This window comes from Pinus tabuliformis, chromosome 5_2 (assembly GCF_031772625.1).
Source record: "Pinus tabuliformis cultivar Carrire ecotype Pingquan chromosome 5_2, CPIR1, whole genome shotgun sequence".
Lineage (NCBI taxonomy): Eukaryota > Viridiplantae > Streptophyta > Pinopsida > Pinales > Pinaceae > Pinus > Pinus tabuliformis.
The window spans coordinates 735,760,794-735,783,112 of record NC_142306.1 but is presented as its reverse complement, the minus strand read 5'-3'; the positions used below and the strand labels follow the sequence as shown (position 1 = coordinate 735,783,112).

The window sequence follows — 22,319 nt, the reverse complement described above, 5'->3', positions numbered from 1 at the left end:
GAATTATCGATAGGAAGTGATTTATACAAAGATGATGAAGATAGGGAGCAGCTTTGAAGATATTAGAAGCATAACAATAAGGAGATCAAAACTTTCCAAGTGGTTTATGGAACCATTCTTTGAGAATATCATTGTGGGCTGCTTTGTAAGAATTGGGATAGGAATGTCCAGGTCAGGATAGAGTACTTACCGTCTTTGCATGGTAAAAAATGTTGATGTGACAGACCCCGATAAACAATACAAGTTTGAGAACCGCACCACATATAAGTATTTGAATTGTTTCTGGGGTAGCAAGAGCAATGCAACAAGATGGCAGATGGCCAGGGTGTTTGATTCACTTCCACTTGAGAAAGATTTTTCAGATTGGGAACGGGAAGTAGAATGCAGTGGTGGTCGGATGATTAGTCGAGCAGAAGTTGAGGAAAAAATAAATGCGCTAAAAAAGATAAATCAATTGGTGTATTCTGCAGAAACTGTAAAACAAATGTTGCAGGAAAAGAAGTTGGCTTCCAAAAGGCCATCGAATGTGGCTGTTGAAAAGGACAGGGTTAGAAGAGAGATGGAGCTAGTGGAGAGCAGGCATGATTATTCAGAAGTTGAGAGAATTAAAGTGAGATTTAAGGAACTAGAAGTCCTTTCTCTTCAGAGCAAAAGCAAGGGTGCAAAAGCCTTGATGCTAATAGAAATGAATAAGAAAAACAAGGCTGAAAATTTCAAGAACGCTTTTGAGATCAAGCCTCTAAACCTTGGGTATGATCCTTTCACTCGGTGTTGGACTCAATCTCAAAATTATTATGATACGAAGGCGAAGGTTGCTGAAGACAACACTGATGCGAACAAAGAGGCAGATGCAGCCAAAGTAGAGGAAGCCATAGCAATAGAAACTGTTGAGGATGATGGAAAGCTTGTCGACGCTGATGCTCCTGTATTAGAAGATGCAAGGGTGTATTCTTTGCATGATTTTGAACTTCCAATTTCACTTGCTGGACTACAGAAGTATGGGGGTGCTCAAGGGGCCCCTTTAGTTTTTATGGCTATAAAGCAGAAGATTGAGTCAACTTGTGGAGTGCAAGTTCCTAGTAATGATGGAAAGAGGCATCATCTGACATTAACTGTGAATGATTACAAGCCTAGAAGAGGCCTGCTGTTAAAATAAATAATGATATTTTCTCTGCTTGTTGGTTTCCCCATTTAATTTTTATATGAAAGATTCAGAAATTTCCTTTTGGGATTGCCAGAAACATATGCAGAAAAGCCTTAAAGTGAACATTTTTGTAAATTGTTTCAAATTCTATATGTAGTGTGCCAGTATAGGCACTTTAAAACACAACTGCAATAACCTAGTCAACCAAGGATTGTCTTTTAACAGTAGCAACATCATGGATTGTTGGCAGGCATGAAATCAACACTGTGTTAGAAATATAGGCTGTATTTTCTTGACATCTAAAGTTCAAGGGTGTTTTTTTTCCCAACCATTCTGCTAAAAAATGGTATATAATGTTCCAAAAGGATTCCTTTCCTCTAAGTAACACTATTCCACTGTAAGTTATCATGCAGTTGGTGAAACATGGCGTTTTATGTTGTTTGAGATTGATGTTGAGTGATGCCTTTTTCTAAATTATTGTTGAAATATGTATTGTTTTTCATATTCATGTAATAAGTGCTATGTTTTATTAATTTATGTTGTTGTAGTATAGTTTGCTTAAATGATTTTAGAGTTGTGGTTGTTTTGTTGTGCTTAGTTATTTATTCTTGCTTTCGATTGATTGCAATTCTATCTAATAAGCGATTGCAATTCTATCTAATAAGCAACTATCTTTTACATGGTAAAAAAGTTTGGCTGAATCAAGGAAAACATTCGAAAATCTGGAAGAACTTTGGTACAGCCAAATAATTCGGTTCAGTTGGGATTCGTATAGTCAATCTGTTGTTTGTCCAAAACTGAACCAAACCAAATCCAATTTTAACCCAAAAAAATCATCTTCCCAAGAAACCCTAAAGAATTCTTAAGAAAATGCATTTTAACTTTCAAGCCACCAATGAATATGATATTTGCCCATTTCTTCTCCCTGTCCTATCAATGCCTGTCACTACTCCCTCATTTAGGAAATAGCCATGGGAGATTTCAGGAGACTATGTTGCTGCTGATGCCTAGAGAGGTTTGTCTATTCTGTTCATGTGTGAAGTCTCGAGGAGACTGCATTTGTAGTTGGGAAACTGTTACCTGCACCTTAAAGGCCTGCTTAGACCTTCATAAACAAAGTTACACTCAAATGAAGCATGCCAAACGAGCCAACATACTAAATAAGTAGATTCCACTAGGTATTTAGTCATATATTCTCTGTTTGCTATGTGCTTATTTAATTTTTACTTTTCATCTTGAAAGGGTGTACCTAATGTCTGTGCATATCCTTCTTACTTCCAAAGCACCTAGAACAGGTTACATGGCCTGCATTATCAAAAGTAGAATCACAACACACGCAAACAAATACATACGCCCACCAAGCATAAGAAAACAGTGTGATGGCTATCAACTTTTAAAAATCAAACTTGTAATAATCTCAATAATAAATCTAATGTTCTTTAGAGAAGACCTGCTACTTTTTGCTGGGTTTCGTACAGTTTATTGTGTATGATAAGGAAATACATTTTCTTGAAGGGATTGCATCAGAAGGCTCAACGAACCTTTGAGAATTTTTGTAGGGGTTTATGTTATCCAATCATTAAAAGTTTTGATAAAATTCGTCTGGACTATCCACATACCTATTTTTTTTCAATAAATTTGAAGAAGTTCATGTTTTTGCTTTAATAATATGTATACTCCTGAATTTTCTGAACTGTAGTTCTGTGGGCCAATTGTTTTCTGTATTGTATGGTATCCACATTTGAATTTAGATTCTATCTTGATAACTATCATTTCTTAGTATGTTTTTATGAATATATTGCATTGTAAGTGTTCTTTCTCTTCTTACATTGGACAAGAGAATACGACTGTCTTTGACAATGTGAAGTTGTTGAAGATGCAAAAATTCCCTTGCTTTACATGAGCCAACTTGACCTTCAATAGAAACGTTGCTAAACACAATGAGAAGTTTCATGTTTCTTTAGAGAGCATCCCGAAAGGCTTGTGTAATTCCTGCATTGTTTTGGTTGATGCCTTGCTGAGGAATCATTGAGACTCGTCATGGTTTTGTGGTCCAATCAGAACCTATTCAATACTCACCTTCATTGACTATATTAGTTGGACACAAACCCTGTCAAAACTCTCAAGCCAGTAGGGCTCGGGCACAATGTTAGTTCCTCAATACGGTGATCAAAGTCTGTCTTCAACATTACAATTGTCTTCACGCATCCTTTTTCTAAATAAATCTATATTACATGCGCTTGAAGGACTAGCTTTGAAGTCTCTATTCTCCGGCAATGTTCAGGGCTAAGTTCATGTAGGCAATTCTATGTTGAAATTATACTTGCATACCAGAATCTTATATTGGCAATGTTCAGGGCTAAGTTCATGTAGGCAATTCTATGTTGAAATTATACTTGCATACCGGAATCTTATATTGGCGGAAGACCGTTACTCAAATGTCTGCCAAAAAGAGCACCCATTCTGACACACCACCTATGCAAAGGAAGAAGCCTCACAAGTGTTTGGGCTCCTTTTCTCTATCATGGCTGGGGAAGTAGCCAAGAGTAAATATCTCTGCAGGCATGAAGTCCAATAAAAATAATGTATAAGACATATTTGACAACCAAACAATTGCATCTAAAATGAAAAATATGTTCCCGGCCTTTCAGAAAATGTGGAGTCTAGCAGAATGTGAGGCCAACACTATCATCGGAATTCCAACCAGATATGAATCTTTCAGTATTATGGTATTATGGGACAATAACATCACTGATATATGAACTATATATCAAGCTTTCAATCCTAAAATATAAGTGTTGGATGCTTCACTGCAAAGCCTAGAAGCCTTCTTTCAAATGTAACAACTGGATGATGCACAAAAGTTGATGCTAATAGAAGTCCGTATGGAGCGACCAACCCTTAACATGGTGGTGGGCTCTTGTACGAGAAGCCTTCTTTCAAATTTAATAACTGAATGATGCACAAAAGTTGATGCTAAAAGAAGTCAGTATGGAGTGAACAACCCTTAACATGGCGGTGGGCTCTTGTACGAGACTTAGTCAACTCAAATTCACCTCCTACACAAACTTTGATATGGTTCAAGCAAGAAATGCAAGATAGGTTATACCTGAAGGGGAAAGTAGAGGAAATCATGAAGCAATGGATTCACGTAAGGCAAGTACGTGGTCAAAGGCATCAAACAATATTTTTGATGGCTTCAAGTCCATGGTGATCAACTTGGAAGTTCCTCGACTCACTTCTTAGAGGACTCTCAACCAAAATATCCAAAGAAAAATGGACCTGCTTAGTATAAATGCTTTGGAGAATTCTTTACAAGTAGCTTTCGAGTTTGAGGCCAAAGCTTCAGAAGAAAATGTACGAAGCCTCCACCAACTACAGCAAGGTTCTCGAAGCCTTATCTTTTAGAACTGTCTCTATTAGTAACTCAGAGCAGCCTTTAAATCAGGGAAATGATTACACAATAGATAAAATTGGCCAGCACTTATCAAAAATTCCATCCAGCCAGATAGTCGATGCTCAATCCTACTTTATATTTTCTAAGGACAACCAATAACTCCACGAGGATAACATGATCCCTATTTAGCAAACACACCAGCTGCCCGCTCAAATGGCTGGTACCTATAATCATAGCCCTGTGGATAAAAACTGATGACTACGAGTTACATTGGCTCTATATATTGATGAGAGTTTCTTTAGCTTTGCCAACAATCATTGTACTCTAGTATAGACTAAATGGACACTGGAATTTCCATTATCCAGAAGATGGAATCTTACCCAAGGCATTCACAAAAGTTGTTGCCAACCCACAACTGGTTGAAAATAATCTCCATCATCATAATAAACTTTATGCCCATAATATGCACAAATGGCAACACATGATACATCTCCCAAACCAATGGAGTCCAACTAAAGTCTAATCCGAGATCCTCCATTCTCAACACTTTATACATAAAAAAACTTGTATGTAATCGACCTCTCTTTGCACTTTTTGGGGCAATTGCTAGTTATATTAAGTTACTTGAAAAATTGGTCTCCTACAATGTATTTTAGGTATCAGAGGATGGAAACGGTTATTTCCATTGATTGAGGAATCATTTAGGCAATTTCAGTCTTGTAGAAAAGATTTGTGTTGGTTCAGCCTGGGCTCGAAACTTTTTCGTTGTCATCTAATTAATCAATGCATTAGGTTGACCATAACAAAATATCCATTTTCAGAATACACATTATCGTCCACCCTTGCTTTCAACAACGCCCATTCACATGTCGCTATTCTTCCCCACTCTATGCCTTACCACTCTATGCCTTACGGCGTTTCCTTTGCAACATAAGGTGCAAATGCTAGTTATGTGGATTTTGAAACGCATCAACCTTCATTTTTTCTGAGGCATAATTTTTACACTTTAAATTTTCTTATCTCCTAAGTACACAATTTTTTTTTAAATGTTGATTATTTAACCCTTTTTCAAGTTGTGTTTTTTGTCATAAGATGTTTGTTTTCTAAGCGTTTTCCAAACTTGTTTTTTTGTTTTTCTTTGTGTTGTTTTTTAATATTGAAACTTTAAAAAAAAATTGCAAAGTTTAAAGAAAATAATTAAATTATTAATTTGAATTTAGAAGTATATATCATTAATTAGTACTTTAATACACAATAAATTTCACTAAAATTTAATAATCTTAAACACTCAACAAAAATTATAGTTATATATATGTATATATATCATTTTGCAAAAAATGAGATGTTTAATAATAATAAAAATTAAGGAAAAAGTTGAATAAAAAACGCTGAAAAAAATAATAAATTTTATATCCAAAGATCATAACATTTAAAGTTTTTTTATTCCAAAAAATTATTCAAATATAATTTCAAGTAAAAATAACTATAAAAAATATATATATATATACAATTAAAAAAAATAAAAATGTTATAAAAAATATTTAAAAAAATTAAACTAAAAAAGCCACATTAAAAAAAAGAGTTAAAACATAAAATAAAATATTTTAAAAATAAAAATAACAATCATAATGGTTTTGCCAGTGATGGCTTTTCGCCAACAGATCCACTAACAAAGTCGCTCTATTCGCTGTGAGGTATCTTTTCGGCCCCTGGCTAGGAGAAGGTTGATTATAGAAATTGACCCTCCACCAGTCAAGGGCCTAAGGGCTACGGAGGAATGCATAACACCGCTTCATTGGCCATATGGCAATATTTCAACCACGTCATATGGAATCACGGTTTATTTTTTAATTTTTCCAATGGTTTTTTTAATTTGTTTATATATATATATATATATGGATTTTAACTTAATATTAATTATAGTTTAAATAACTTTTTAATTATTTTTAATTTGTATTTAATTTATTTGTTTATTTATTTATAAAAAATACGGGTTAAATTTTTATTTTTCATTTAAATTATGTTAAGAATTTTTTTTGTTTTCTTCATATATATAATATATAATTTCTTTGGTTAATAGTTGATATGTTTTAGTCTGTTTTTTATGTAAATTTTTATGTTTAATTATTTTTTTATTGATTTAGTTTTAAATTTTTTTGGATTTTTTTAATGTTTTAATATTTTTTTGGATTTTTTAATGTTTTAATATTTTTTATTTACTTGTTTATATATATATATATATATTATTATTATTATTATTTTGTAGGTTTATGTCAATTTTCGAGTAGTAATCCAATCCCATTATGTGTTAATTTGATAGTTGATTTTAAACTTTTTATTATAATGGATTAAGTTCACCTTATAGTGTGTCAATTTCATGGTTAATTTTTAAGTTTTCATTGCAATGGATTGAGTTTGTCTCCAACCCCATTATGTGTTAATCTGATAGTTGATTTTAATTTTTTCTTTATAATGGATCAAGTTCATTGCAATGTATTAAGTTGTGTTATCCTAAGATTTTAAAACAGATACATTTTTGTATTTATAAAAGAAATTACTCTTGGTATAATGACTCTTTCATTCATATTTTTATTTAAAATAAATAAATTTCATAATGTCGTGGTTGAAATACGTTAGAAACTTAAGGTTTTTTGCAGTCATAATATTTGGTTTTCATTCCAAAGTTGGAAATTTGTCAAAATTTTAAGGTTATTTTGAGTCATGATATTTTATCTTTAATGTTATGGTTGAAAACAGTTATAAGTATTTTATTTTTAATGCCATGACTAAAAATTGTTGGAATTTTAAGGTTTTCCAGAGACATGATATTTTATCTTTAATGTCGTGCCTAAAAATTATTGGAATTTTAAGGTTTTTCAGTCATAATATTTTATCTTTAACACCATGGCTAAAAATTGTTGAAATTTTAAGGCTTTTTTGGAGGTGTGATATTTTATTTTAATGCCATGTCTAAAAATTAGTGATATTTTATCTTTAATGTCAATCCTAAAAATTATTGGAATTTTAATTTTTTCGAAGTAATAATATTTTATCTTTAATCTCAATGCTAAAAAACGTTGAAAATTTACCCCGCAAAACAAAGGTTTTCAAAGTCATGATATTTTATCTTTAATGGCATTGCTAAAAAAATGTTGAAAATTTACCCCGCAAAAAAAAAGGTTTTCGAAGTCATGATATTTTATCTTTAATGTCATTGCTAAAAAATGTTGAAAATTTACCCAAACAAAGTGTTGTTCCTGCATCAACACTTTTCATTTTCAGGGTGTTTTTCATGTTTTTTGCGCAAAAAAAATGGCTTTTACTGTCATTTAAAAAAAATGTTGAAAATTTACCCAAAAAAAAATTGCTCCAACATCAACACTTATAATTTTCGGGCCATTTTTTCACCTTTTTTTGGGTTTTTTTACTAGAGTTCTCTTTTTGAGGTCACAATTCTCATTAAGCCAGTAACTTTGTTGTTAGCATTTGTAGTATCTCCTTACATATGTAGACTAGGTTTTATGATCAAGGAATGAAATCTCTTGTATAGAAAGCATGTAAATAACATCTCTATGGTTTTCTCTTGTAGAATTTGCATTTCTTAAAATGAAAGATCTTGAACACTATGAAGAAATTAGGAATTGTAAACCCTAGCAAAGGTTTGAGTTAGAAAACCCTAAGAACAAAAACCCTAGCTAACCATTTGGTTATAAAAAGAAGAACCTAGCTCTTGAAAATGATAGGAATGACATCATGTTGAAACAAGGTTGATGAAAAGATTCAAGATTGAGTTGAATCTACTTAAAGAGATAAGTATTTTGCACCTCCTTTCTTTAATTATTACTATTGATATTTTATCTTTGTGCTTTGATTTTTATAGTCTTCTAATAAAGGTTGCAGGTCAAGACCAGATCTATCTAAGCTTGATTAGCAGATGGAAGAATTGGAAGAACATGTCCAAGCATGAAGATTAAGGAGGAAGAAGAAGTCGATTTGATGACAGCACAAAATAAGTTCACATACATTAGCCGGAAAGAGGGAGCTATGATTGGTTCAATTCATGAACACATTGAATGTGTTGACAGTACTTATGCTAATAGAGATAGTACTGATAATTGGGAGATGATATGGTTTCTTGGAAGAACATAAAGCAATTTTTTTTTACAAATATGAAGAAAGAAGATGTGAAGGCTTGTCTAAATTAGCGATGAAGAAGTTTGGATGCATAAGGCATTTGATGAACTATTTAATGAAACATTGGATTCGATATGAAGATTTCCAAAAAAAATAGGAAGGTTGAATCTCGTTATGATATGATGTAGATAAAATTTGAGAAGTTGCAAATATATTCCACAAAATAACAGGTAACCAATGCATTGATGAATATTTTGAGATAGGTCCAAGTTTGTGGTTATTTCTCCCTGGTTGATAAGGAGTGAGGGTCTCCTCCCTGGTTGGGAGGGAGTGAGGGTGGACATTGTATTCTCCATGTGTCATGTACTATGGACAATACTAATAGTCATAAGCCTATTAAAGGCACTGGTAAGGAGAATGGTGGATTTGATAAGCATCTGAGATCAATATTCTTTGAGGATTTGTACTTTGACCAATACTAAGTGTCATAAGTCAAGTATATTAATCTAAGATAAGAATAGTCTTGAGGACGAGTATTTATTGGTGTCAAGTATTATGACATGGATTAGGAAATAGTCTTGTGAGGACATACCTGGTGAACATCTAGATGGGGTATGTGCCTAGAGAAGCAATGGTGTCCAAATTTATGCCTCCCAATATTGTGCTCTGATCTAATGGAAAGATAAAGTTTGTTATTCAAGGCATTTAGCTATTTTTCCAATGTTGGTTATGATGATGTAAATCACCATTGATGCTTATTAATTTATATCCTTTCTTATATGAATATTTCAACTTGAGAGTATCCTATTGTGTCATTATGATTACCTCCCTAGTTAAGAGATAGTATTGAAAAATGTAACTAGTGTCGGTCTCCATAATGTAATAAAATGATTTTTTATCATTGATTTTATTATTATTATTTATATTATTATTTGGTCAAAGCATGTTCTCCATGCTTATAGAGTCAAAGAAAATTTATTGAGTTCAAATGAATGTATTTGAGTCAAGTCCCATTTGGACTTTTAGTAAGAAAAGAAAAAGGATTTTATTTTTAGTCAAAAAGTCAACACAAGACCAAGTCAGCCCACCTTGGATAAGTCATCCCATTGGAACCTATTCGACCCTTTTAGACAACTATATATAAGATTCAACTTGACCTCTTGGAGAATCATTCATTCATCACACCATCCTCTATCTTTATGATTGGTCAAGAAGAAAAAAGAACCAAAGCCAAAGAAAGAGAAGCAAGTCAAAGGGAAGAGAAGATCAAAGTTTTCTTCCCTAATCCAGATCACACATGAAAAAAATTCTGAGGCATTTTTTGTGCTACTGCACGCCTAAAATTTTTTAGTGGCTAACATTTTAGGGGCTGAAATTTCAGGATTTGACCAGATTTTAGAAGGTTGACTAATGTTGCCTTTGACTTTATTAGAGGAGACTTGGAGGAGAGTTGACTTAGTTCTTTGTGGCATTTTTGGTCTTGGTCTTGGGCCTTGGATATCTCATTTTGATTTGATTCTATAAGAGAAGGATTTATGGTTTTTCCCCCTTGTGGGGTTTTCCCTAGCTTAGAGCCTAATTTTTGGTGTTCTTTGTCTCTTTGTGATCTTTATGTTTCGAAGATTTGTATAATTTCTTAATGAAGAGAGCATTAAGTTTAATAATAAGCCTAAAAACATCCACAAGTAATTATCAAGACAGATAAATCATCTTAAATCCTACTACACTTGATTTCTCAAACCTTCCATGTTGGATCGAGAGGAGGGGTGGGTCCTACCTTCCATAGAAGAACTAGCACTAGATCCTTAGGCAGAGTTGGCAGAGGACACAATTTTCAAGAACGGACAATAATGATAATATAAGGGCATCATGACCTTTGGTAGAATTGGTTGAAAGGACAACTTCCAATAAAAGAAAAATTGTACTCCAAGGAGAAGGTAGAGGAAAAGATTTCCTCACTTCATTTAGTGAACCTCCCCGGGACCAAGGCCTACATAAATGCAGATGTATGATATGTACTAAATCAATATATTATTTTTCATATATCTCAATTCTTTCAAAGTGGAAAAAATTGGAGGAATAATCTTGTGAGGTCATTTTAACCATATGTCCCATTTTGGAGAATTGAGGTTTGAAACCTTTTGGAGACATTTTGAGGCTTCAAATGGCATTTTTCTAGGTTAAAAGTTTATCAATGTAGTTAGGACCCCAAAGAACTAATCAACACTTCGATTAAATTTCCAATGGTGAAAGAATTATATCAATTGGAGTTCATATGCCAAATTTATGCCTTTCACAAGATGACCTATCATGCTGACCACTATGGTACAAGAGGATGCTATGTCAAGCTCGTTACTCATTCAAAAGGGGCTAGCTACATGTAGGCTTTCAATAATATTCTAGGATGTCCAAACCTATAACTCTAGTTGAGGGATTGAAACCTTACCCCTATTTTGTTAATAGGATAATGTTAAATACTAGGGCACTAAGAGGAGCAGGGATTCCATTCTATGCTATCATACTTTGTTCCATATTTGAGCAGAGAAATCGGGAAGGATAAGTTAGAGAGAAGAGTAGAGAGTTAAGGTTCTATAGTAGCCTTATATACCATAGTTTTTAGATAACTCCATAGAGAGTATCGATTCCTTTGTACTTCCACGTTTCCATTCTAGAGAAAAGAGAGTAAAATGGGACCACCTTCTAATGGGTTCTCCCTTGTAATGGTTTCCCAAGGTAAAACTTACATCTATTGGGGAAGTGGTGTATGTACTTCTTTGTGTTCTCTATTTCTCACGGTTTCACTAAATCATTCATTTTAAAAAAAAAAATTGTTAAATAATTTTAGATCTAAAGGAACATCAACCTTCATAGTATCGATTTCAATTATTTTACCAAATATTTTGTGATTAATTGTTCTATGGAATATCCATGGTAGTCTATAGATTATATGGGTATCAAAGCAGAATTTCTTAGGGTTTATTTTAAGGTAAGTTATAGGGATCCATGATCTAGTTTAAGAATAATGAAATAGAACCCTATACATGGCCAACAATTCTATTCACAATAACCTTTGAGATCCGATAGAAGAGAGATTTGTGAGGTTGGAAGTCAAGTTTCCAAAATGAATTACAATATGAACCTCCTCATGGTGTCTCTAATAAGCAATCTTGGATCGATTAGAGAGGATGGAGGCTCTAACTTAGAGGTCATATTAGAGGGGAAATAAGGATATTATGAAGACCCAAAAAAGGAGTCAAGAAAAGAACCTAAGAAAGAGCCACCAAGTTCGAGTACCATTAAACATTCACAGTCCATATTCAAGATGGAAACAAAAGTGAACATAACACCATACCATGGTGAGATTGATGCATTAAAATTGAATCATTGGTTGTAGTAGTTAGAAGTTAGTTCCAGTGCTCACTATATAGATGAATGAAAAAGGTATCATTTGCGAGATTGAAGTTGGAGGCCCATGATTTAGCCTAGTGAAAAATCAATATGGAAACACTCACTCTAAGTCCCAATTTTACGTTATCATATATGTATAGGACCAATGGATATGGTGGTACTACTTTAAGAGTACTCCCTTGAGTTCGAAAAGATGGCCACCATCTAGGCTATCTCTCCCAAGAACGTGATGCACTCCCCAAGTATCTTAGGGATCTACATAGCCAATTAATGAAAGCAAGTGATGATGTTCAATCCAAGGACAGTGAATGAGGCATGTGTATAGGAAATGGTATCTAGAAATCATTCACCACAAGAAGAGGAAGCCAAGTGTTTTGAGGCAGAAACAAAACAACAAAGCTTCCAAATAGGGCAAGAAAAAGTGGAAAGGGGGGGAGGATAAGAATATAGCAACCACTACACATAAGTGCAAGGATTGTAGCAACCATTGCAACATTGATTGTCACATTGAGGAAGAGTGTTGGAAATTACATGCAGATCTGAAATTGAAGAATTGCAAGAAAGATGCAAAGAAAAAGAATCTTCTAGGTGTAGATTTTAACAATCAAGTTGAAAGTTATTTTGATGTGGATGAAAATATTGTTTGCACATTAGTGTTGAAAGAGACAGATCTAAGTGGACTTCATAAATGAGAAGAGAAAGAGATGACCAAACCCTTCCACATTAAGATCCAATTCAAGAAAACTAAGATAGATACTCTGTTCAACTTTGGTTCACAGAATAATCTCATAACAATGAATCTTATTAGCAAGTTTGATTAGAGGTTCATCATCATCCTAGTCCACATCCATTGGGATAGGTAAACAAGGATGCATATATCAGGGCAACCAAAAAATGCAAGATTAAATTTGATGTGAGTGATTATTATATTAATGATGTTGAATTAGATGTAGTACCACTTCACACATGTGAAGTGATGTCTAGAATCCCATACATGTATATGAGGAATACAATCTTCGTGCAAAGAACCAACCACTATAGACTCATTAACGATGTGAAATCCTTCATCGTCAATGCCCATAGAGGAAAATTAAAGATATCACTGGTAAGTACCAACCCAACCAAGGAGATCATTAGTTATAGTAAGAAATATTTACTTATCTTAAGAGAATTAGTCTGATGATGAATCAATAAGAGGAAAGGCGTCACTAAATGGATGTACTAAGAAGCAGAGGCATCCACTAAAATAATTTCTATAAGCATACAGTGGAGTGTTCTTGGAGCCTAAAGGGATACCACCCAAGAGGGAATTTGAGCACAAAATACAATTATTTCCAGACTCTCTACTTCCAAATATTAGGTTGTATAGACAACTTATCCCGGAAGAAAATGAAGCAAAGAAGCAATTGTAGCTAACATTATGCTTAAGAATTTATAACCTTTGCCTAGGATCAATGGTTTGTAAGATTAAATTTTTTTTTTCACCAAATTGGGCCTCAAACCAAGGTACCGCTAGGTACACATCAAAGAAGAAGATACCCAGAAATCTATCTTCAAAAAAATTAAATGCTTGTATAAAAGGTTGGTCGTGTGATTTAGTTTATGTAGTGCACCAACTACCTTTATGAGACTAATGAATAATGTATTACAACCATATATGGATTAATTTGTTATAGTTTATTTGGATGATATATTATTCTATAGTGCTACCTAGGAGGCGTACACCTCCCATTTAATGCAAGTGCTAGAGACTTTGAAGACACACTAGCTACTAGAAAACCTTAAGAAGTGAAATATTTCCTAGCAGCCTTTGCGATATTTGAGTCATGTGATTTGTGAAGGAGAGCTCAGGATAAATCCCATGACAATGTAGGTCATCATGAAGTGGCCAATTCCTACAAATGTCTATAAAGTTGAAAATTTGTTGTGATAGCACAATACATGCAGAAGTTCATAGCTTCATTTATGGTAGTAGTTATGCCACTGCATGCCATAATAGTGAGCAATAGGAGTTTCAGTTGGGAAATAATGAACAAAAGGCTTTTGATGAGATGAGAAGAAAAATCAAGAAAGCACTAATCCTTCCCTTTGCAAACTTGTAGAAGGCTTTTGAAATAGAGACAGATGAAAATGGGTATGCCATGGGATGGTTTTAATGTAAGGGAGAAGGCATATATGTTATCATTCTAAAATATTCCATGGGGAAATTCTCAACTGTCATATCATTATAGTATCCGCAAGCCCAAAGTAAGATACAATAGAACCAACATTACAAGTGGATGGGGTTCTTATAACAGTTTCATCTAGTCGTCAAATACAACAAAACAATCACAAACAAGTTGGTCAACATGCTTTCAAATTGGCCCACATCAAAATTATAGTTTTGGGAACTTTAATGCAAATGGATCCTTTCACCCATGATGCATACATGAGGCATACACAAAAGATGATGACTTCAAGAAGGCATTCGAGTAGCTACAAGACCAGAGTCATGTAGAAAATGATGACAATAAAGTTTGCTATCATCTCCACAATGAGTTACTCTATGTGAAAATTCGGCAAACTCCTAATCCTATTGCAACAACTGATATTATTTATTCTAATTGTTAATTCTAATTAACAATTTATGTGTTGTTTCCTACGGCAAATATCGAAATAAATACACTACAACCTTCACAAACAAAACTGCAAAAGAAATAAAAACGTTGTAAGAGATAGATGCACATGCACAAAATACACCGTAATTCTTCGACCAAGTCCCCAAAAACCCAACTCGGGAAAATTGGTGCAGCAGCTGAGGGTTTTAATATTATGCAGTAGTAAATCTGAGTACAAGGCTATGGATGCTCAAATCTAGCAATCTACATAGAGAAATAATTGATAATAAATCTAGTGAGAAAAATCTCACTCCCACAAACGATCTGACACTGACCTTGGCTCAAGTTGAGCTACACTTTGCTGCCTTTGCGTAGTCACTGCGTCAGCATACGTATTACTACGTCCCAAAACTCGAAACTGGTTTCCCTCTCGCTATCTGATTAGTTGTTGTCTGGAAGATGGATCCTCCTGGCCTTCAGACTCTCTCTCTAGCTTCTAGCACTGAATCACTGCTTCTCCCCAGCAAAACACAAAATCCCCTCTGCAACATTGCACTACCTCTGCATGGCTATGTGTTGCCCCTTTATGGCACTCACTCGAACTAGAAAATCTTCCTTCAACTTTACTATCCCTGCCCCTCTCTCACTGCTTCGAGCTCACTAGCTCTCTCTCTGGCAACTCAGCGCTACTACTCTGGAAATCGATCTGCCGGTGAACTCAAACTGTTGGTGTGTATTCTCCAAACCCCATCGAGTTTCTTGTTATAATCTCTCGTTGAGACATCAACGACCATGATTAAAACTTAATCGATGGCTAAGATTAACTAGAACTTGATCCAAGTCTTTTTCTAGAAGATTCTCACCGTGACTTAATTAATACCCTTTAATTAATCGTATTTCCTAAGTTTAGACTTAAGAAATACTAAAAAATTGATTAATTATTTTAATTATGTCGTCTCTAGATGGAATTTCCAGGAACAATTTCAGTGTTTTGGAGAATACAAGTATTCTAGCCTCTCCGCCAAATTTCGTGGCTAGAACACATATGATGCTACAAAAACTAACACTCCCTCTTAGCGAGGAATGTATTCTAGAGCTGCAACCCACTGAAGAAACACCCTATCTCTACACCTCCTCTTGTCACGCTACTGATGTCTGGTTGTTGTTTTCCATCAACTACTGCGCAAATTTGATATGTGTTGATCCGAATGGAAAATGGCATTAACCCATGGTATTCATCCACCCATGTTATTCATCCACTCATAGAATTTAACCAGGGTATTGTAAGTGGCATCCATCCATGGTATTTGCCCATGGTATTGTGACATCCACCAATGGTATTCATTCACCCATATAATTTACCCGTGGTATTGTAATCGAAAAATACTATAAGTAACAAGTTGCATTTTGTAAAAGGACAACATTGATTCAGATCTTGAGGGGAGGCCCCCAAGACCTAAAAGAATGAAATGGATTTTTGGGGAGAGGCCCCCAAGATTTGAAAAATTGAAATGCCAAATAAAAAGAAGAGAATGCCTAATAAACAAAACCACAAAAAAAAAATTATTAAAACGAAGAATAACTGTAAAAGCTACATTGTGGCAGACAAACTGTCCTTTTACAAAATGCGACTTGTTACTTATAGTGTTTTTCGGTTACAATACCACGAGTAAATTCCATGGGTAAATGAATACCATTGGCGGATGTCACAATACCACAGGTAAATTCCATGGGTGAATGAATACCATGGGTGGATGTCACTTACAATACCATGGGTGGATGCCACTTACAATACCATAGGTAAATTCCATGGGTGGATGAATACCATGGGTTAACGCGATTTTCCATTTGAATCATTCCTCCCTCTTTAAGAAGAAATTGCCGCCATTGCGTGAAGTTCCCTCCTGCGAAGCCTTTGTTGAATATGAAGAGCCACTAAAGAGAAGGGTTTTATGTGGCTAACCCATAACCATGATGAACGAAGATCCGAGGATAGAGATACCTTGCAATGCTTGTGACCAACTGTGATATTGGCAGTGTATGGCCTAGCAAATGGACTTCGATGAAGTGTGGGTTTATGGATAACCCATAACCATGATGAACAAAGATACGAGGATAGAGATACCCTGTAATGCTTGTGACCAACTGTGATACTAGCAGTGTGCGGTCTGGCAAATGGACTTCGATGAAGTGTGGGTTTGTGGATGACCCATAACCATGAAAAACGAAGGTTCGAGTATAGAGATAGCCTATAATGCTTGTGATCAACTGTGATACTGACAGTGTGCGGCCTAGCAAATGGACTTCGATGACAAGGATTTTGTGTGTTGGACCCATAACCGTGATGTTGGTTGTTGATGAAGTAGAAGGTGCCTACATATCCAAAGAACCCAAGCCGAACGCTGCTCCAAACTGATGAATGTGAAGCAGGTGCCTACTAAAGCGGGGTAGGAGGGCATGTCTCCAAAGGGAACCTGCTCCGAATGTTTCCCCAGAATTAAAATGGACATAAATCGGTCAATATAACTCAAAATATGTATTATAACCTGTTTTTGGAAATAGAATGACCATTTTGAATCTTCCCATGTGCTGGAAATCCTTATATGGACACTCTAGAATCTCATATTCGCATTGCAACTTTTTTGCCGTCACAAAAGTTCTGAAAAAAAAAAAATTAATAATAAATAATAAATTAAAATTAAAATTAAAATTAAAATTAAAAATAATAACAATAATAATAATAATAAATATACAAATAAAAATAAATAAATAAAAAATAAAATAAAAATAAAAATTAGTTGATTTTAAATCAGCGATATCTCCCGCATCCGAACTCCGATTCGACCCATTTCTTTTTTTAATTGAGAAATTTTTCAAGAGGAGCTCGGATCTATAATCACTTTTTTGAAATTTTGCACCAAAATTGCAAAAAAATATAGGAGAGTCGCCATCCACGAATTATTGTCATAAACATTTTTGCAACATAGTTGATTTTTAATCAACGATATCTTCCTCATCCGGACTCCGATTCAGCCGATTTGTTTTTTGAATTTGGGTTTTTTTCGCAAGGAATCTGAATCTGTTACTTGTTTTTGTAAATTTTGCACCAAAAAGTTCTGATCTGATCTGCAAACTCTCCGCCCAAAAACAGTCCTGCAAAGCAAAAAAAAAAAAAAAAAAATTCTCGCTTGACCCAAGAAAATGCTCTGTGGAGGACGTAGAACTTGCCTGAAGTTTGTTGAATATTGCTGCAAAAGTTGAAACTGAAATATGCACCAAACACTCATTCCCATGGAATCATAACCTTCTCTAATACCGTTGATCCAGATCTTAGGGGGAGGCCCCCAAGATCTAAAAGAATGAAATGGATTTTGGGGGAGAGGCCCCCAAGATCTAAAAAATTGAAATTCCAAAGAAAAATAGGAGAATGCTCAACAAACAAAACCACAAAGAATTTTTTTAGTAAAACAGAGAATAATTGTAAAAGCTACATTGTGGCGAACAAACTATCCTTTTACAAAATGTGACTTGTACAACTTATAGTATTTTTCGGTTACAATACCACGGGTAAATTCCATGGGTGAATAAATACCATTGGTTGATGTCACTTACAATACCATGGATGGATGCCACTTACAATACCCTATGTAAATTCCATGGGTGGATGAATAACATGGGTAGATGAATAGTACAATGATGTGTGGTTTAGAGGTAAGTCACTTGGGCGAAGCCTGGGAGACCGAAGTTCAAATCTCATTGAGTGCACTGACCTGCTGTGGTGGAAGCTAAAGGGGCGGATTCCTCAATCCGTCTTGGCGGCACGTGAGTCTGCTCTTGCTAAAATCATAGGATCTTAGTATACCCGACTTGTAGGTGGTTGGATGTACTCCTGGTGTTATAGAGGCAGCTATGAGGATTGATCCTAGGTCTCCCATAAATTAGGACTGGCAGTTACCGATTCAACATGTGGTTAAAAAAAAAACATGGGTAGATGAATAACATGGGTGGATGAATACCATGGGTTAATGCCATTTTCCATTCGGATCATGTGTTGCATCTGTGTTGTTGCTGACTCTACAACACTGTGGCCAACACTGCATCTGCACTGCAACTCCCTCTCCATCTGTTGTTGCTGCAACTGCAACTAAAAATCATCCAAAACACTAAATCAATTATGATTAGTATGATGCAATTGTCTCCCGAGTCTCTGACTGTTGCTAGTATTTTACCTACCTCTGAAGCCTTTGCGTTGTTGCTGACTCTGCTCTATGCCAACTACGATGCTTCCAACTTTGCACTGTGTTGCCCAGTATCTGATCTTTACTAGCCACTGCATCTGTCACTTTGGCATCTGACTGCACTGTCTGCCACTTATCCATCCTGCTACTAAAACATTGTGGCCTCCTGTAGCAAGTTTTTGATTCAAGAGGTGGGCCTCCTCAAGAATCTTTCCCATCTTGTAGCTCTATGGGGCTACAAAACCAAATCACCCCATCTCACTCCTAGAGGTATATCAATGATCATGGCAAACTCTTCCTCCAATCTGGAGGACATCCTGTCGATCTCTGCATGAGTTGCCACTTGGTCCTACTTCTCCTCCTTGTCCTTCCTCCTGAGAGGACATTAGGTGTTGTAGTGGCAAATCTCACCACATCTAAAGCATTTGACCTTGGAAAGGTCCTTCTTCCTCCTGATGCCCCTTTGAAGCGAGGGACACATTCTCCTCTTCTTTCACTTGCTTCGTCCCATTGCTATTGTTGTCGCCACTAATGGTGCTCTTCACCAAATCTCGCCTCATCTCCTCCTGCTATAGATAAGCCCACATTCGATCCCACTCTGGCAACTTGTCTCTACCCAGAATACTCCAGACGAAGACCTGCCAGTCTTTGGAAACATTGTTTAGAGCTAATCGTACCAATTTTGTAGGTTGGTGCGCTAACCCTACTACAAACAGTTGTTCTCCGACATCCTAAATCCTAGTGAGGAAGGGGTCTATGTGCTCCCCTTTCTGCATCCTTATACATCTTATCTTCTCCTAAATATACATATTCCGCTGCTCAGAAGATCCCTAGTATAGCGTAGCCCATAGAAAATTTTAGGGGCGAATGTTCGCCCTTTGGCGAAATTCAGGGGTTTTAAATTTTTAGTGGGCAAATATTTTGTATCATAGTACATTTTTACAAATCACCTCAAATAGCCCACCTTATTTTAAGGGAGAGGGTAAAAAAGGTAAATTTAGCCCTTGAAATTAGGAGTTACAACCTTCCATTCGCCCATTTTCAAGAATAGATTTTATTTAAGTGAATCCATTCGCCCATTTTCAAGAATAGGTTTTATTTAAGTGAATCCTATGGGCCAAATACCATATTTATAAAAGAGGTATGCTAAATTAATAAAAATATAAATAAATGAGAGGTATGGTAAATAAATAAAACATTTTTTATATTTACTCCACAAGTCACCTTATATACATGCAAGGGTGCAAACAAATAAAAATATAAGTAAAGTGGAGGTATGGTAAATAAATAAAACGTCTTTTTATACTTACTCAAAAGATATGGTAAATAAATAATACCTCTTTTTATATTTAGTCCATAACCCTCATTCTATTTATGAAAGCTCAAGAAAGAGGTTTTATTTAAGTGAATCTTATGGGCCAAATACCATATTTGTAAAAGAGGTATGGTAAATTAATAAAAATATAAATAAACGAGAGGTATGGTAAACAAATAAAATATTTTTTTATATTTACTCCATAAATCACCTTATATTTATGAACACTCAAAAAATGCGTTGTATTTAGGTGAAACCTATGGGCAAAATACTATGGGACAAATACCATGGACTAGATTGTTATTAATACCAAGCAAAAAAACATTATTAACCCTAATATTAGTATTAATAAAAATAAAAATGGCACATGGTATTGACCCATGGTATTCACCAAAATGGCACCTGGTATTGAACCATGGTATTCACCAAAATGGCACATGGTATTGACCCATGGTATTGACCTGGAATGTAGCCTATTTAAATGGGGGAATTAAACCAGCATAGATCCATCTTTACTCTGGATCTACTAACCCCCGAGAGGTATCAAATATCGTGATATGCAAACTAGCATAGAGTGAAAAAATATTTGTTCCCTCTCGGGAGTGGATCAAGAGTAAAAATGGATGTTGTAATTTAATGTATGTTAAACATTTTAGCTTGGTTAAAATAAAAAATAAAATAAAAATCAACTATTAATTTTATTAATTTTTATAAATTACTAATAGTAACTTTTAAGCTCCAGGTTTATAATAACCCATGGTAATACCAAGATCTTACAAGATTTTATAATTGAGTAAAATATTCGCCATGCCTGGTGAGAGATTCGCCAAAAAATTATATATACATATTATATTATTGATAAAATCGCCTTCCATTTTTCCTATATACCATGGAGATTCGCCCATTTATTATATATATAAATTTAGGGGGGGTTCTTAAAATTTTCCCTAGCGTAGCCAGAGCTTCCCACATTTGCCTAGAAGTATCTTTGCCAACTATGTGAGACACCACATTATCTTGAACCCAGTGCAGAATCAACCTCTTTGCTTTCGCCATCTCCTTCTTGTAGGTATTTAAATGAAATGCATTTGTGGGTATAGCTACCACGCTATGGATGTAGGCCTTGAGATCGTATTCATCTAGAAGGCAGGAAATTCTAGCCTTCCAGATCACGTAGTTGGAGGCTCTGTCCAACTGATCCTGATCTCTCAACCATATTGATGCCATCTCTGCAAAAAGTTGAACTCCTCCTATTCTCCTCTGCGCATTTGCTGACTGGATCTACGCACTCCCTGAGGGAGTGGGAAAATCTTCTCACAACTACTATTGTTCTGCAATGCGAAATTGACCTTTTGGGCTAGAAGTTCCCTGAGGAAAGAATTCCCTCAGTGTGTGCTCTTCCTTCCTCGTGGCGCTATTCTGCAAACTGCTGCAAAATAACTACGTCTTAGCTGAAGATCTGCTCTACAAGGAAAATATTGCTTCTCCCTTTGCCTTTGGTAATCTTTGATCTGGAAAAATTATTTTATGTCGACTCTCTCAAAGAAATAATTTTTCCTCAAAAAATGACCCTCCTTGCCAAAGGGACTGCTCAGCCTCTGGGGTTTTGAGCAGTGGCTTACGCAGTGCTTCGACCATTCTTCTCCTCTCTGCAACTGAGCTCTCTGAATTATATCTATGCTCTGATACCATGGGAAAATTTGGAAAACCCTAAATCCTATTACGGAGACTGATATTATTTCTTTTAATTGTTAATTCTACTTAACAATTTATATTTTGTTTCCTACGGAAAATATAGAAATAAATACACTGCAACCTTCATAAATAAAACTGCGGAAAAAATAAAAATTTTGGAAGAGTTAGATGCGCACACAAAATACACCGTTATTTTTGGACAAAGTCCCTAGAAAAACCTAACTCAAGAAAACCAGTGGAACAGCTGAGGGTTTTAATATTATGCAGTAGTAAGTCTGAGTACAATACTATGGATGCTCAAATCTAGCAATCCATATAGAGAAATAAATGACAATAAATATAGCGAGAGAAATATCTCTCCCACAGGTGATCTGACACTGACCTTGGCTCA

At 35.1% G+C, this 22,319-nt stretch overlaps 1 pseudogene; it reads left to right on the top strand.

The window, feature by feature from the left end:
* The first annotated feature begins 199 nt into the window (after positions 1 to 199).
* Positions 200 to 1,156, top strand: LOC149161331 (protein RTF1 homolog pseudogene; annotated as a pseudogene).
* Positions 1,157 to 22,319: the final 21,163 nt, after the last annotated feature.